Genomic DNA, 12,609 nt, shown 5'->3' on the forward strand with positions numbered 1-12,609 from the left:
TAAAGAAGTTAGTGCAACAGACAGGCATCTCAAAGGCAGCTGGCATCAAGAACAGTGACCAAAATTAAGGCATTTAAAGTCCCCAGCAAGTTTCAGAAATCTGTGGCTTGTGAGTCCCATTTCCTGCATCTTTAAGACATAACATGTCATCGTTCCACATCAGAGACCATCTGACAGCAGCTAGGAGCAATAGCTTTGTCGGGTATGAACCTGTAGTTAAATAATTTTATCCCTAGGTCATTCTTCGACTTAGTTGCAGTGAAGAGGAGAGGTGCCTTTCCATCATCTTGCTGACAGCTGGACCCTCAACAGATGCCAAGCACTCATCTTGCTCTCCACCAAAAATGAAAACAGCCTTGACCATGGGATCTCCTTACTCTGACATAACGGGACCATCTTTTTTTCCAGTTTACTGCAGTCTGAAAAGTCCTATCAGTCAACTTTTACCAATATTTTTAACAATCTCGGATGAAAGTTGATCAACACAAATTAAAAGGACTTAGAGTCTTTTTAGAAAATAGAAACAAGAAATAATGTTTTACTATTGTAGCAGTATTTTGTTACCATCCACTCTTGAGTGAGGCTGATGCACTGCGCAGGAATCTGGGCTGTTTTGCTATAAGTGGAAAGTTACCTAAATAGGATGTCACTGCAGAGATAGAGGATGCAGCAAAGAGGTGGAGATTTAAAAAGCCAGATCTGGCTGTCAGAAAGAATACAGCAATGTAAGAACAGGTACAGGAATTCTGAGACATTTTTTTAGCTCCACACTAAGTGCTTTCAGCTGCTATGTTTTTTGTAGATTTTTTACCATGTATAGAATCAATTTGTCAGCATTTAGAGCACTACGAGACCTGGGAAACCTTAGACACCGGAAAACTACAAAACAAATAAACAAACAACAACCAAAAAAACCCCCAAGAACCATCCAAAGCTGTACAGCTATGTTGATTCACTTGGAATCCTAGGTAATAAATCCCATCAAATCTAAAATCTTTTATGGGGACCCAAAATGGGACCCAACAGGGAAGGAAATAGATGTAAAAGAAAAGAGGAAGAAGGAAGTTTGAAAACACAGGTCTTTGTTCCCAGAGCTGCTCTGAGCAAGTGGGATTTTGAGACACTATAGGTCCCTTATGTGTGGAAGAGGTGTAATCTCCATGGGGACATTTATGAGGCTTCACATCAGCTGTTTGTTCCACTAATGTAATCATACAATGTAAGATTATTTACTTGGGAACACCAAAGACTGGAACAAGAATAAAACAGGTAAAACTATCAAACATCATACAAATTCTGTAAGCTTTTGCTCACCTAGGACTAGAGCTGAGGGCAGCTCTGTTCCGTGTGCTTTTGAACAGCAACTGGACACCAGCTAGGATAGTCACAGTATTAAAGCAGATAAATAATGAAGTGGGCAAAGCATCCAACTGACGCTTGAACAACATGTCTCAAATGAGTATATCCAGAAGTACCTAGCAGCTGGGGAAAAAAAAAATCTCTGGCTTTGCATCATAAGTCCTATTTTTAGATCACTGGTATTTTAAAAAAGGTTTTCAAGAGAGTTTTTTTAAAAAAAGAAACAAAAAACCAAAACAAAAAAAAAAAAACCACCAAACCAAACCAAAAAAAACCCACCAAAACCTGGCAGAATTTATAGAACGAGACCAAAACGTGAGGTGCTGGATGACCTTGGATGAAGGGAAAGGTTTTGGCAGAGGCATCTCGGCAAGACAGCCTAGCCCAGACTGCTGGCCAGGCTCCAGCCTTGGAAGCCATCCTCAGCCTCTTCTGAGATGATTCTCGGCTCCTCTTCCTGCTCGAAGCTGTTGAGCAATAAAGCTCTGAGTTGTCAAACTGATACTGCTCTTTCAAGCAGAAGTGGCTGTGATTCAGTCATCGGTGAAATAACCCTCCTGATACTAAAACTCCCTGAGCTCTACTGGAATTAAAAGGACAACTATAGATGCAAATAATTTGTTTTGCTAAGCTTTCCAGTGAATATTGGTTTGTTATTCACTTTATGTTTGTGTTGTCTCATTAGTAATGACTGACCACACACTACAAACAGGAATAAGGTTGTGCACATCACAGCTGCATTTTAGTAGCATGAAACAACATTATGAAATATGGTTTTATTCCTTCATTGTGTCATCTCACTAAAACAAGAGAACAGAGGATGTCCGAGCACAACAGAAGCACTTAAAATCATGGGACTGGCAGAACTGAACTTCAAGATGCCTCCTCCCTGCACAGAAGCACTGTGCTCATCATGCTGACATTTCTTCGGCATCCCTAAAAGGGAACCAAGATTTCCTTTGAGTATTGAAACTAACTCTCTCTTGCCTGTTACCCTTTGGCTTTTTTTATTGTTGGCTTGGGCTATTATTTATTTATTTATTATTTGTTTGTTTTCCAGGAGGACTATAACGTTGCACCTACAATGCTTTATTTCCCAAACTAAATTCAAATTTCTGGTCACCGGCACCTGTACCTCAGCACTGATTTCTTCTGGCTTTTTCTTGACTGTTCCACTAGGAAGAGTTTCCCCTCCATAACATTTCCTAAATTGCTGAAGCACTCCTAAAACAGCATTAATCCTTTCCACGTTCTCAAAGTGATGCTGTCAGAACCTTTCTAGTGGTGTGTTAGTGAACCAAAGCCAGTTTTTTATAGAGAAAAACAAACAGTAAAGGTTTAGCTTGCCTCTATTTTTTGTAGAAACCAGCATATTCATACAGCGAACATGACTGTGAAAGGAGATGTGCTCCTGTTCTCTTTTTCTGCTTCTCACCACTGCCTTTGCTATGAGACTGAAAGCCACACTATTGATGCCTGCAACAATATCAAAGTGACTGAGGACACAGCTCCCCTGGTCCAGTGGTGCTGGAGGGGACCTGTGTCTTCAGAAAAGTCTCTGAGGCCTACAAACCCCCATGATAATTCAGTTTTCTACAAATGGATTGTAAAAGACAGAATGGCAACTGAACTAACCGTGTATCTATTACTGAAATAAATACATATCTCTTAAGCAACCAGGATTCCATGAGAAATGAGATGGGGAAAATAGTTGATCAGTAAACCAGCTAGAAATAGATAAAAAAATTAGGTTTTGCACAAAGGATTTTCTGACTTAGGCCTAGTTTCTTTACTATATCTATGTAAAGAAAAGCAGATTAAAGCTGCCCAATCTTTCTGATCTAAACCATGCTTGTGGTTGTATTACAAAAAAAGCCTTCTTCAGGATACACCCATTGGGAAGCTCCAACGTTTTTGGTCATGTTGGCTGTCAAATACACACACAGAGCTTTGTTCATGGGAAGGATCATTTTCTGTTTCCAGTCTCAGGCTCCTATTATAGCTTAGATCCGACCCTGTAATAAAATCCTCTAACAGCCACTGGTTCAATCACATGCAAATATTTAAAACTACTGAGTTCCCTAGCCTAATTGACCATGTACAGCCTTCCTTACCCTGAGAACATTGCCATAGGTGCATTTGCTCCTCATCATTTCATACTCTAGACATGGCCAAAGCATAAAATTCAGATGTTATGTTTAACTTATAGCATGAAAATAACTTAACATCACAAGCTCACAAGCAACAAATTCAGATATGTCATTATCATCTAAAAACTGAGTTTTAAACTAACAGACCCTCACGGTTTTGTTAGACAACCCCTGTGAAATCTTGGAAAGGGTGTGGAGGATTACTGGATGCACTTGTAGGACCCAGAAAACAAAAACCTCTAGACCAAGCTGCCTGTGGCCTTTCCCTTTACCCCTCAAAACCAGACACAAACTCCTCCAGAGGGAGAGGACACTGCTGGGTGTCCAGAGGCTGCACCAGGCAGCAGGGGCTGCTGCAGCTATGCCGCTACAAATAAATGTCATTTCTCATTTTTACCAGAGAAGAGAACCTGTGAACAGTGACAAGGCTGCTACTAAGAGAGCAATGTCTAAGGATTATAGACCATCTCTAGCCTAAAATCACTAGGAAGATACACTAAAAACAAACAAATGAACAAATAAAACAAAAAAAAACCACAACAAAACAAACAAACCAAGAAGCCAAACAAAACCCAACCAACCAACCAAAAGCCAAACAAAACCCAAAACCCAACCAAACCCAAAACCAAACCAACAACAAAAAACCCAAACAAACTAAGCAGGAGCCATTGCATGAAACCGAAATGCAAAATGGCATGCAAAGAAAAACAGAAAAACAAAACACAAGAATGGCAGTGTCTTTCATTTGAACTTTGAACTTTACTTAAGCCTTATTCATTTGGTAAGCCAAGAAAGTGCCTGGAAAACTCTTGAGGTGGAGCTGGGATGAGTACATGATGACAGTAAGAGGTTTCTGTTAAATCACATCATTATCTGCTGCCAGATCACCAAGAGTTTTTTATTTAGAGAGTAGATAAGAAGGTAGCAGATGGTCATCTAACCCAGATCTGTATCCGCCATGCAGATGTGTATAGCAGCCATTTGGTCATACCTGCAAGATCTGAGGACTTTTAGGACTGGCCTCAGGCCACTTCCCAGTTTCGGGCTAACCAGCCCTTAGACCTCTTCTTCTCCGGAGACCCACCTCCTTCCCTGCAGCAGCCGAGGACACCAGCCCTCCCTGCCAGGTTCTCACCATGGGACCTTGAGCTGAGCAGCAGCAGACTTCTCCTTCCCACCTTTACCAGTTCCCTGACCAGCTACCAAGTCTCTTTGCTCCTCACCTCTCCTTTCCATACTGCTCTTACATTTTCTCTTTCAAGCTTCACATCTCCAACGTCTCCCCACAGGAACTAACCACTTTCCACCTGCTGCCCCCATTTTGCTTTGTTTTATGACTACTGTTGTACAACTGGATGTGTGTTCATTAGCCTGTAGCTGGTGGAGATAACCAGATTCTCTTCTTAGTCCTTGTGGCTTCCCCTCTGCAGGCATTTGTATCCCAGCTCAGGAATCACCTAAAAAAGGTGGCCAGTGTCCAGGACTTACACTTTTTAATAAATTAACTAGAATATTTTAGGGGTTTTAAAAAAAAAAAAAAAGGAAAAAATGCACTGGCAGCCCACAGCAGCAAAAGATATTCATTTGCTTTCTGAACTCATTTGCTGTTCAGTAAATGATGAAATAAAATTATATTTCCAATTGCTGCCTTCAAGGGAGCAGAAGGGAATTGAAGAGAAAGGCACAGCTCTGCAGAATCAGGAGATGTGGCTACATTTTTCCTCTCTGCTGGAGAAGTCCTCTGACATCAGTGATATCTCACCCAGGCTGTAGGTTTGGCACTAATTAACCAGAGAATGGTGGCCACACTCTGTTCAAAACCACTTTGCAATTTTCAGGTGAAAGTTGACAGAACTGGAGGTTTGTAATCAACTGTGTTGTGTTTTATGCTTCTTACCTAACATTCTCTTTATCGTGCACTTTGCCAAGAGCCATAGAAAAACGAAGACAGAGCAGTGATAAAGACGAAAAATACAGACTTTTAAGCTTGTGAATAAGTGCTAGGCCTTTCTAGTGACAGCACCGTTCCCAGTGGCGATAAACATCGCTCCCTCTTGTGGCTAAAACTAACTATTGCTACCTCAGTGCTAATTGAAATCTTTTCATGAAAACTCATTGAAGAAAGAATTCTTCACCTGAATTTGCACCTCAATGCACAGTCACACACATGGTCACACTTGCAAAATCAACAGCATAATAATACACCATGCATAGAGTTCATACTGGGTATGCATTATGCAATCTAGTATCTCTGGGGTAAGAGGCTACCAAAAAATAATTAAAAAAATCTCCCTCAAAAGGGTGATAAAACCAGAAAATAAAACTTACCAGAAGTCTACTATGCAGCAGTCTACAACTCCATACAAAAGAAGCTGTAAGTGATTGGGTTTTTCATATTCAAGCACCCACTGAACTGTTGCTCCCTAGAAAACAAAGAGTTAAACTCACAGACTAACTTGGAAATTAAAGATGTGAAACTACAGGATTCCTTCACAGGATTAAACACACACCCTTAAATCTCTTCTCAGGGTGTGCAGAATCCTATACAAGACTTTAAGTGACCATTTCAAAGCTCCAGTGGCTCCAGAAACCCCAACAACTCATTTTTTAATTCACCTGAATGGCCACTTTAAGTCCAACATACAGTGTAATGACACAGTCCCTTACCATGTGTAAATATATGAAAGATGTGTTATTAATGGTGTTTAACAGAACTATACCAATGCACTCTAATGGCCTGAAGCCAAACTTGATAGCAAAACAGAGGATGCCTCTAATTTTGTCTCCATGCAGTGGACCCTTCTTCATGCAGATTTGCATAATAAACAGGTTCCCCAAAGACAAAAATAAAAATAAATGGTACTACTTCCAGCCAAGCTGCAATTTAATCAACAAAACAATGATTTTTTTTCTATGCCTTGATTGCTAACAAATCACAATTTATATAAACTCCAAGTGTATTAGAATTTTTATATGAAATATCATTGTACAATAAATTCTTCCCCCAAAATTTGGCATTCGGAAGACGGGAATAGAAGACTATGAAATTACTAATATTTCTGTTCTCTTTTAACTCAATAGTAAGTTATTTAAACAAGAAACAATTGTTTATTATATAGAATGAATAGTATGGTTATTCACAGGAGTAACAGGTAATTCAAGTATTTCAAGCTGATATCAGGAAACCTTCACGTTTATCTAAAATACATAGCTACTGTTATTTGTTGCAAAGTATTGTCGGAGACCAAGAATTAAAATACCTTGAACATAGGACATACAATGTCACTTAATCCCAGACAAGAAAGCAAATGTGCACTCTGAGATTTTTTCTACCCCACCCTCTGTAAATCTCTTTCCAAACATTTGTTGTGTTCAAGGTGCAAAAGTCCTTGAAAGAGAAAAACAAAGAGAGCATAAAGGTGATATTTTGGGAGCAAACCGTAACTACCTATGTCCATGCTTTCCAGGAAATTGCAGCTGCTTTCTTTTTTCTCAGCAGTGGCTGCGGCTGATCTTGTTCTTTTAAGAAAACTAGACCCATGCCTACAGGAGTTTCCCTTCCAACAGCCTCCCCACTCTCCCTCATCATTAAGGAACCATAATTCAAGCCTAAATACTTCGGAAAGAAATTCATTTTCCTGCAGCAAAGGAAGACTGATGCACAAACATTAGAGCAATCTAATTTTAGCTCATTCAGACAATATGCTGGATCCTTACACACATTTATTTAAGGCTATTTATAGCCCTCCAGACTCTGCTGGAAGTACAGTCATCCATTGTGGAGCTACTTCGCCATACTCCAGTTTGGGAGGGAGGGAGGGAGGGAGGGGGCAATCAAGCGTCTGATTGTTCTAGGGAGCACAGGTATGGAGGTGTTAGACGAAATGTTCATTTGCAGCCTGAACGGAGATCAAAAGGTTCAGCCACTTAGTAACGCTGCTGCTGCCAAAACCATAGGGGCACCGTACAACTTGGAAGTCCCAAACCGCACCAAATTACAGGCCCAAATACAAACGCTGCTCATAGCTGCAGGCATGGAAAAGGGACTGTGTGCCAGAGCAGGGGAAAAAAAACCCAAAACAAACCTGAAAAAGTTTTCAGTCCTCTGGGGACACTTCTGGAGCAGTATAAATGGCTGTACTGTACCTCGGAGCCTAAGTGTTGAAGTCAGCAGCTCCCTCATAGGCATGTGACTTCCAGAACAAAGTTCTTCTTTCTCTTGTAGGCACTTGCAAGCTCATCTAAACACCGGCACTCTCCAGTCTCCAGGGCTCGGTTATCAGGAGGCCTCTCAGACCCCAGCAAGGCTTTCTTCAGTTCTTCTTTTTAGTTCACTTTTTTTTTTCTAGAAAACAAACATAAATAACATGTTTTTAGGCTTCAGATTAATTTTAACAAAGGGTCCCACCACTTTACACGTTGAACAGCAATTCAGGCTCAGTTCCCCGTGGTAGCACAGAGGCCATCAGCTCCAGTTCTTCCACTGTAAGATGAGAACATACTGCTTCTCCAATCCTCCTTGGTCTGATACATGGATCACCTTTTATCACATTCAGATGCAAGTCCTAGGGCTGTTAGCTATTCTAGAGCAGGCATACTATTTTAACTCGCAGTGTCATTCAGATATCCAGGTCAAAGGATTCTGAGTTGAAAGTATGGAAAAGCATTCTAGCACAACATTTTGTTTTCATCACAGTGTGCCTTGAGTAGAAAAATCTGCTTTTGAAGTTATGGGTGATTTTTGACAACTTTCCTCATGAAGCTGAATCACATGGCCATGCAGAACCCAATACGCTACCATTTTTCTTTAAATCAGCAACTGCAAGTCACAGCAGATAAAAATACATTTGTAGGTCACAGATTCTTAAGTCAGTGTCCTAGTATCTACGTGAGCTAAATATGATCCACTACTTGAAGATAAGCAGGTAGAAAGTTTAAAATGACCAGTCCAAGATTCACAAAAAAGACTGAGATAGATTCAGAAACAGAATTTAACTCATCATGCTTTTCAAGTTAACTTCTTAACTGTACTGTGCAGCAACTCAGTTTGATACCAGATCTAAATCCACCATTAGAAGTAAGAGCAGGCTGATGCTGGGGTGATCAACCACACTGCTCTGAACTCCAAAAGCTGGATCCTCATTGGAAGAGAACAACTTTGCATTTTACGAAATTACCATGGACAAAGTAATAAAATGGGAAAAGGACAAAACAAACTGTTGTAACAACTAATAAGGTAGCTTTATCGTGAAGACTTCTATTTCTAAAATTACATCTTGTGATTAGTTATGGCCCTTTGAGAACAGATCTCCAGTGACAGAAATCCAAGGTGCTCCCAGCAATGAGGGCAGGCCAGCAGTGCTCCTGCCAAAAGGGGTTCATTTGTTGTGCTGCCTTTTTCAAGATCTCATCATTCTGGGCCTTTGAAAAGCCCAGTGTTTACCACTGAAATGTTGCAGAATAAGATGTAACAACCACTTTAGGACTTCTTCCTTACTTTTATAATTCAAGCGTCTGTTTTTCAGGAGTTTGTATTTTGTACAATTAGCTTAAGGTTCTAGATGCACATATACATAAAAGCTCATGGCTGAGAGGCTTCACCTGAGAGCAGAGCTTAAAATAAAAAGACAGGTATAACAGACCTTTGACTTGAGTCTCTCTTATAGAGAAATCAGGAATGCGGTACAATTGCAGTACAAATCGTACTGTTTAAAAGCATTTTCCTGGATCATTTGAAAAATGTTTTAACAGCATCAGCAATAACAACAGCAGAGAACAACCACTGCAGGGGCATTACACTTCAAACAAAACCAACAGGCCATTATGGAGTGAGCATGGCCGAGAAAGGCCAGGCTGTGTTTAAGATAAAGCCTTTCACTTCTGTGTTGGCAAGTTACTGTTTATTTTCCTTGTGATATGTGTATGAATACCTCAATATCTCCCTGTTCTGGGAATACAGTTAAGCAACTCAACTAACATGTAAATGCATGCAACAAAACCAGCAAAGATGATGTGAAATACATATCAGAAAAATTAAAGCTCAAAGATTAAAAAAAAAAAAAATAATTTAAAAGTGAATGAACCGTTAGGAGCTACTTCCTGATAAACTTAAAATATAAACCCAAAGATGAAGTATTCATTTAGGTAAACTAGGAAAGATGTATAAAAGCATAGATACTCAGATGTATAGAACAGTTTCTGCACAAGAAAACACTAAGTAGGCTGGGAACCCTCAGGCTTGAAACAGAGAGGTCTATAAAATCGTGTAATTTGAGAGAGATGAGGAGAGAATGATTATTCACTACTTGAGACGCACACAAGGAAATCATCAGGTTTAAAACACAAGCCAAAGGAAATACTTTTTCCAAACAAGGCATAGTTAAATTGTGTAACTTATTGAGCGTTGTGGATGCCAAGTATTTAAATGGGTTCAAGAGGGCTTATACAAATGCATGTAGAATACTTCCATTGGTGGCTATAAAAAAAAAAAAATTAAATTTAAAAAAAACCCAAAAAACAACAAAAGTTTTGATGCAAGCAGATGATTCAGAAGTCCCTAAGCTGATGATTGCCAGAAACCGGGTGGATGAAACAGGATGATGCTTCTCTCTGTCTCGTGTCCCTTCCCTGAAGAGCCATGAAGGCCAGGGACTGGAGCATGTGCTTTTCTGAGCTTGTCCAGGACAGCAGCTTTTCGCAAAGGAGCCTTACAGCTGCGGAGACAAGAAGTCTGCCGGGCTCCCCGGTAAGAGGAACCTCCAGGGTTAACCATAGTTTTTCTCAGCCTTCTCTGCAGCTCATTCTCATGACTTCGCTGACTTGTGGGACAGAGAAGGGGAAGATTGCGAGAGCAGCAGAGAGGGTCAAGAGAACTGTGGCACCATTCATGCCACATCTAGAAACTACACCAACATTTCCTTCACCTTCAAAAAAATTTTCCTCTAGAAAGCTTCCGAGAGATTTCTTGACAGCACAGACAGTTTACAATGTCTGAAAGTCTTTTTTTTATGGCATGCTATGAACAAAATTTCAATACCAGTGCCAAGAATTACTGTGATTTACATCATTCTCTCCAGGGTGGGGCATACTCTACCCTCTATCCAGTTAGAGGCTCCTAATATCTCCCATGCTGCTGAGCTGTGTCTATCATTATAAATGAGAAGGTTTCCATTTCAAATTTCCTAAGTTCTCAAAGCAGGGCATACATGAGGGTACGTATTTAAGTCCTGAGGGAATCAGCTGCGTCCAGCACAACCACAGCTCTCGGCTCCTGCCGCGTTCCTGCGGGTCTCAGCACAGCTGTTCACCTCCACAGCGATAGCCAGAGCGAGAGGAGAGTGCTTGCCATCGCACCTTCTCGGTGTCGGCACTGCCGGGCTTGCGACTCGATTTCAAACGCAGTTCCATAGATGTGGAGCCACGCAAATCGACTTTTTGCACAATGTCTGGTCTCAGAGGTCAGCGTAGCAACACTGAGTTGGTGATCAGGCCAGACTCTTAACCTGTCGCTTGCAATTTAACAAATTACAAATCAAAGTACATTCGCAACTCATGACATGATTCAGGAAACTTTTGCCCAGGCTCCACCAAAGGCTCAAAACATTCTTGAAGGAGAGCCATATTTCTTATAATTCTTCCAGAGCTAGATTACCCCGCACTGCAATGCTTTCCAGCAGCAAGAGCAACCCTAGCAGGGCCCAGAACAGCCAAAGCCAATACATATTTATTTACTTTTTTCCTAGGCAGAATTGGGTAAAATTACCCCAAAGTCAACAACTGAGTGTATCACACACTGTCTTCCACTGTCACCTCAAAACTCTTCTATATAAAAGGGGGCATATGCTAAAGGAGCATGACATTTCCTTATTATTGAAGGCAAAAACCTATAAACTACAAATTTTAATTTATATTTTCTGAGAAGTTGGTTTAATTGCTGCAGGTGAGGTTTTCATATGGCTCCTGCAGCACCAAAATGGAGATGTCCACAAGCAATGCTCTCACAAAATAAGGATTTCCAATTGTTAGACAAAAAGCCAAAATTTCTTTTCAGTGCAGAAAACAATTTTATAAGCTCCTCTAACAATAACTTTGCTTTGAAAGCACCAAAAATAGAAAATACAGAAAGCAGGTTTCTGCTGTCTTCCCCGCCCCAAGGATTAAGCTAGGAAATCCCCATCTGCCACAGCACTGCCTACATGCCTAAAAAACTGAACTCGGCCAGCAGATGTTGTCCGAGGTTTACTTTGCATTCTTAACGTTGCTTTTAATCTAAGATGTTGCACTTTTGGGTTCAGATAAAGCTACAACACTGGAGGTCTACGTGCTGCTCTCTCAACCAGAAGCAAGGAAGTAACTTCCGGCCAAATAAGGACATTTTCCAAGCCCTGTAGTATATAACATGGGTTTTATTAGTGCGTCACCACCAAGATCCAAAACTACAAGGAGTTGTGTTTAATTCAATTCAACGCTCTGTTTTCTGACTTATAGCAGAAATGCTACTTAAAAGCAAACACGTAATTTTTGCAGAAAACCCAGCAAAAACATGGGCCTGTGGATGTATTTTTGCTGCCTATCAGGCACCTGAATTCAAGGACAGCTGACACAGCCTGTGGTGGCCTCTAGTGGTTTGGCTCACAAGACTCCACACTTCCCATCAGTATTTGCTAAATTATTCTGGCAATGGCACTGGGGCGAGATGATGATTCTGTGAGGTGCAGCAGGGGAAAGATCAAGCAGGACTTGTCACAGTCCTCCTAGGTGCCACTTAGGTACCAGTATCTGCTTGTGCTCACCAGCTATGGTTCACTTAGTCACCTGACAGGTATAGCCACCAGTAAGGTAGTTCTGCCTTTTAAAATTGTGGTTTCCATTGATTTTCTAACACAATTTCTTTTTAAGCTACAGTTTAAGCTATGTTGCCTAACAACTAAACCAAGAACTAGATGCATCTTCATGGAAGACTGATTTTCACTTAACATTTTCTTTCAGCTAACCTGAGGATTTGCAAGTTACAAATGCAGGTTTTAAGAACAATTAAGTAGTTCAAGAGTTCTTCAAAACCAACAATCTGATGTATCTTGAGGTGAAATGAATACAGACA

Source organism: Columba livia, chromosome 2, assembly GCF_036013475.1.
Source record: "Columba livia isolate bColLiv1 breed racing homer chromosome 2, bColLiv1.pat.W.v2, whole genome shotgun sequence".
NCBI lineage: Eukaryota > Metazoa > Chordata > Aves > Columbiformes > Columbidae > Columba > Columba livia.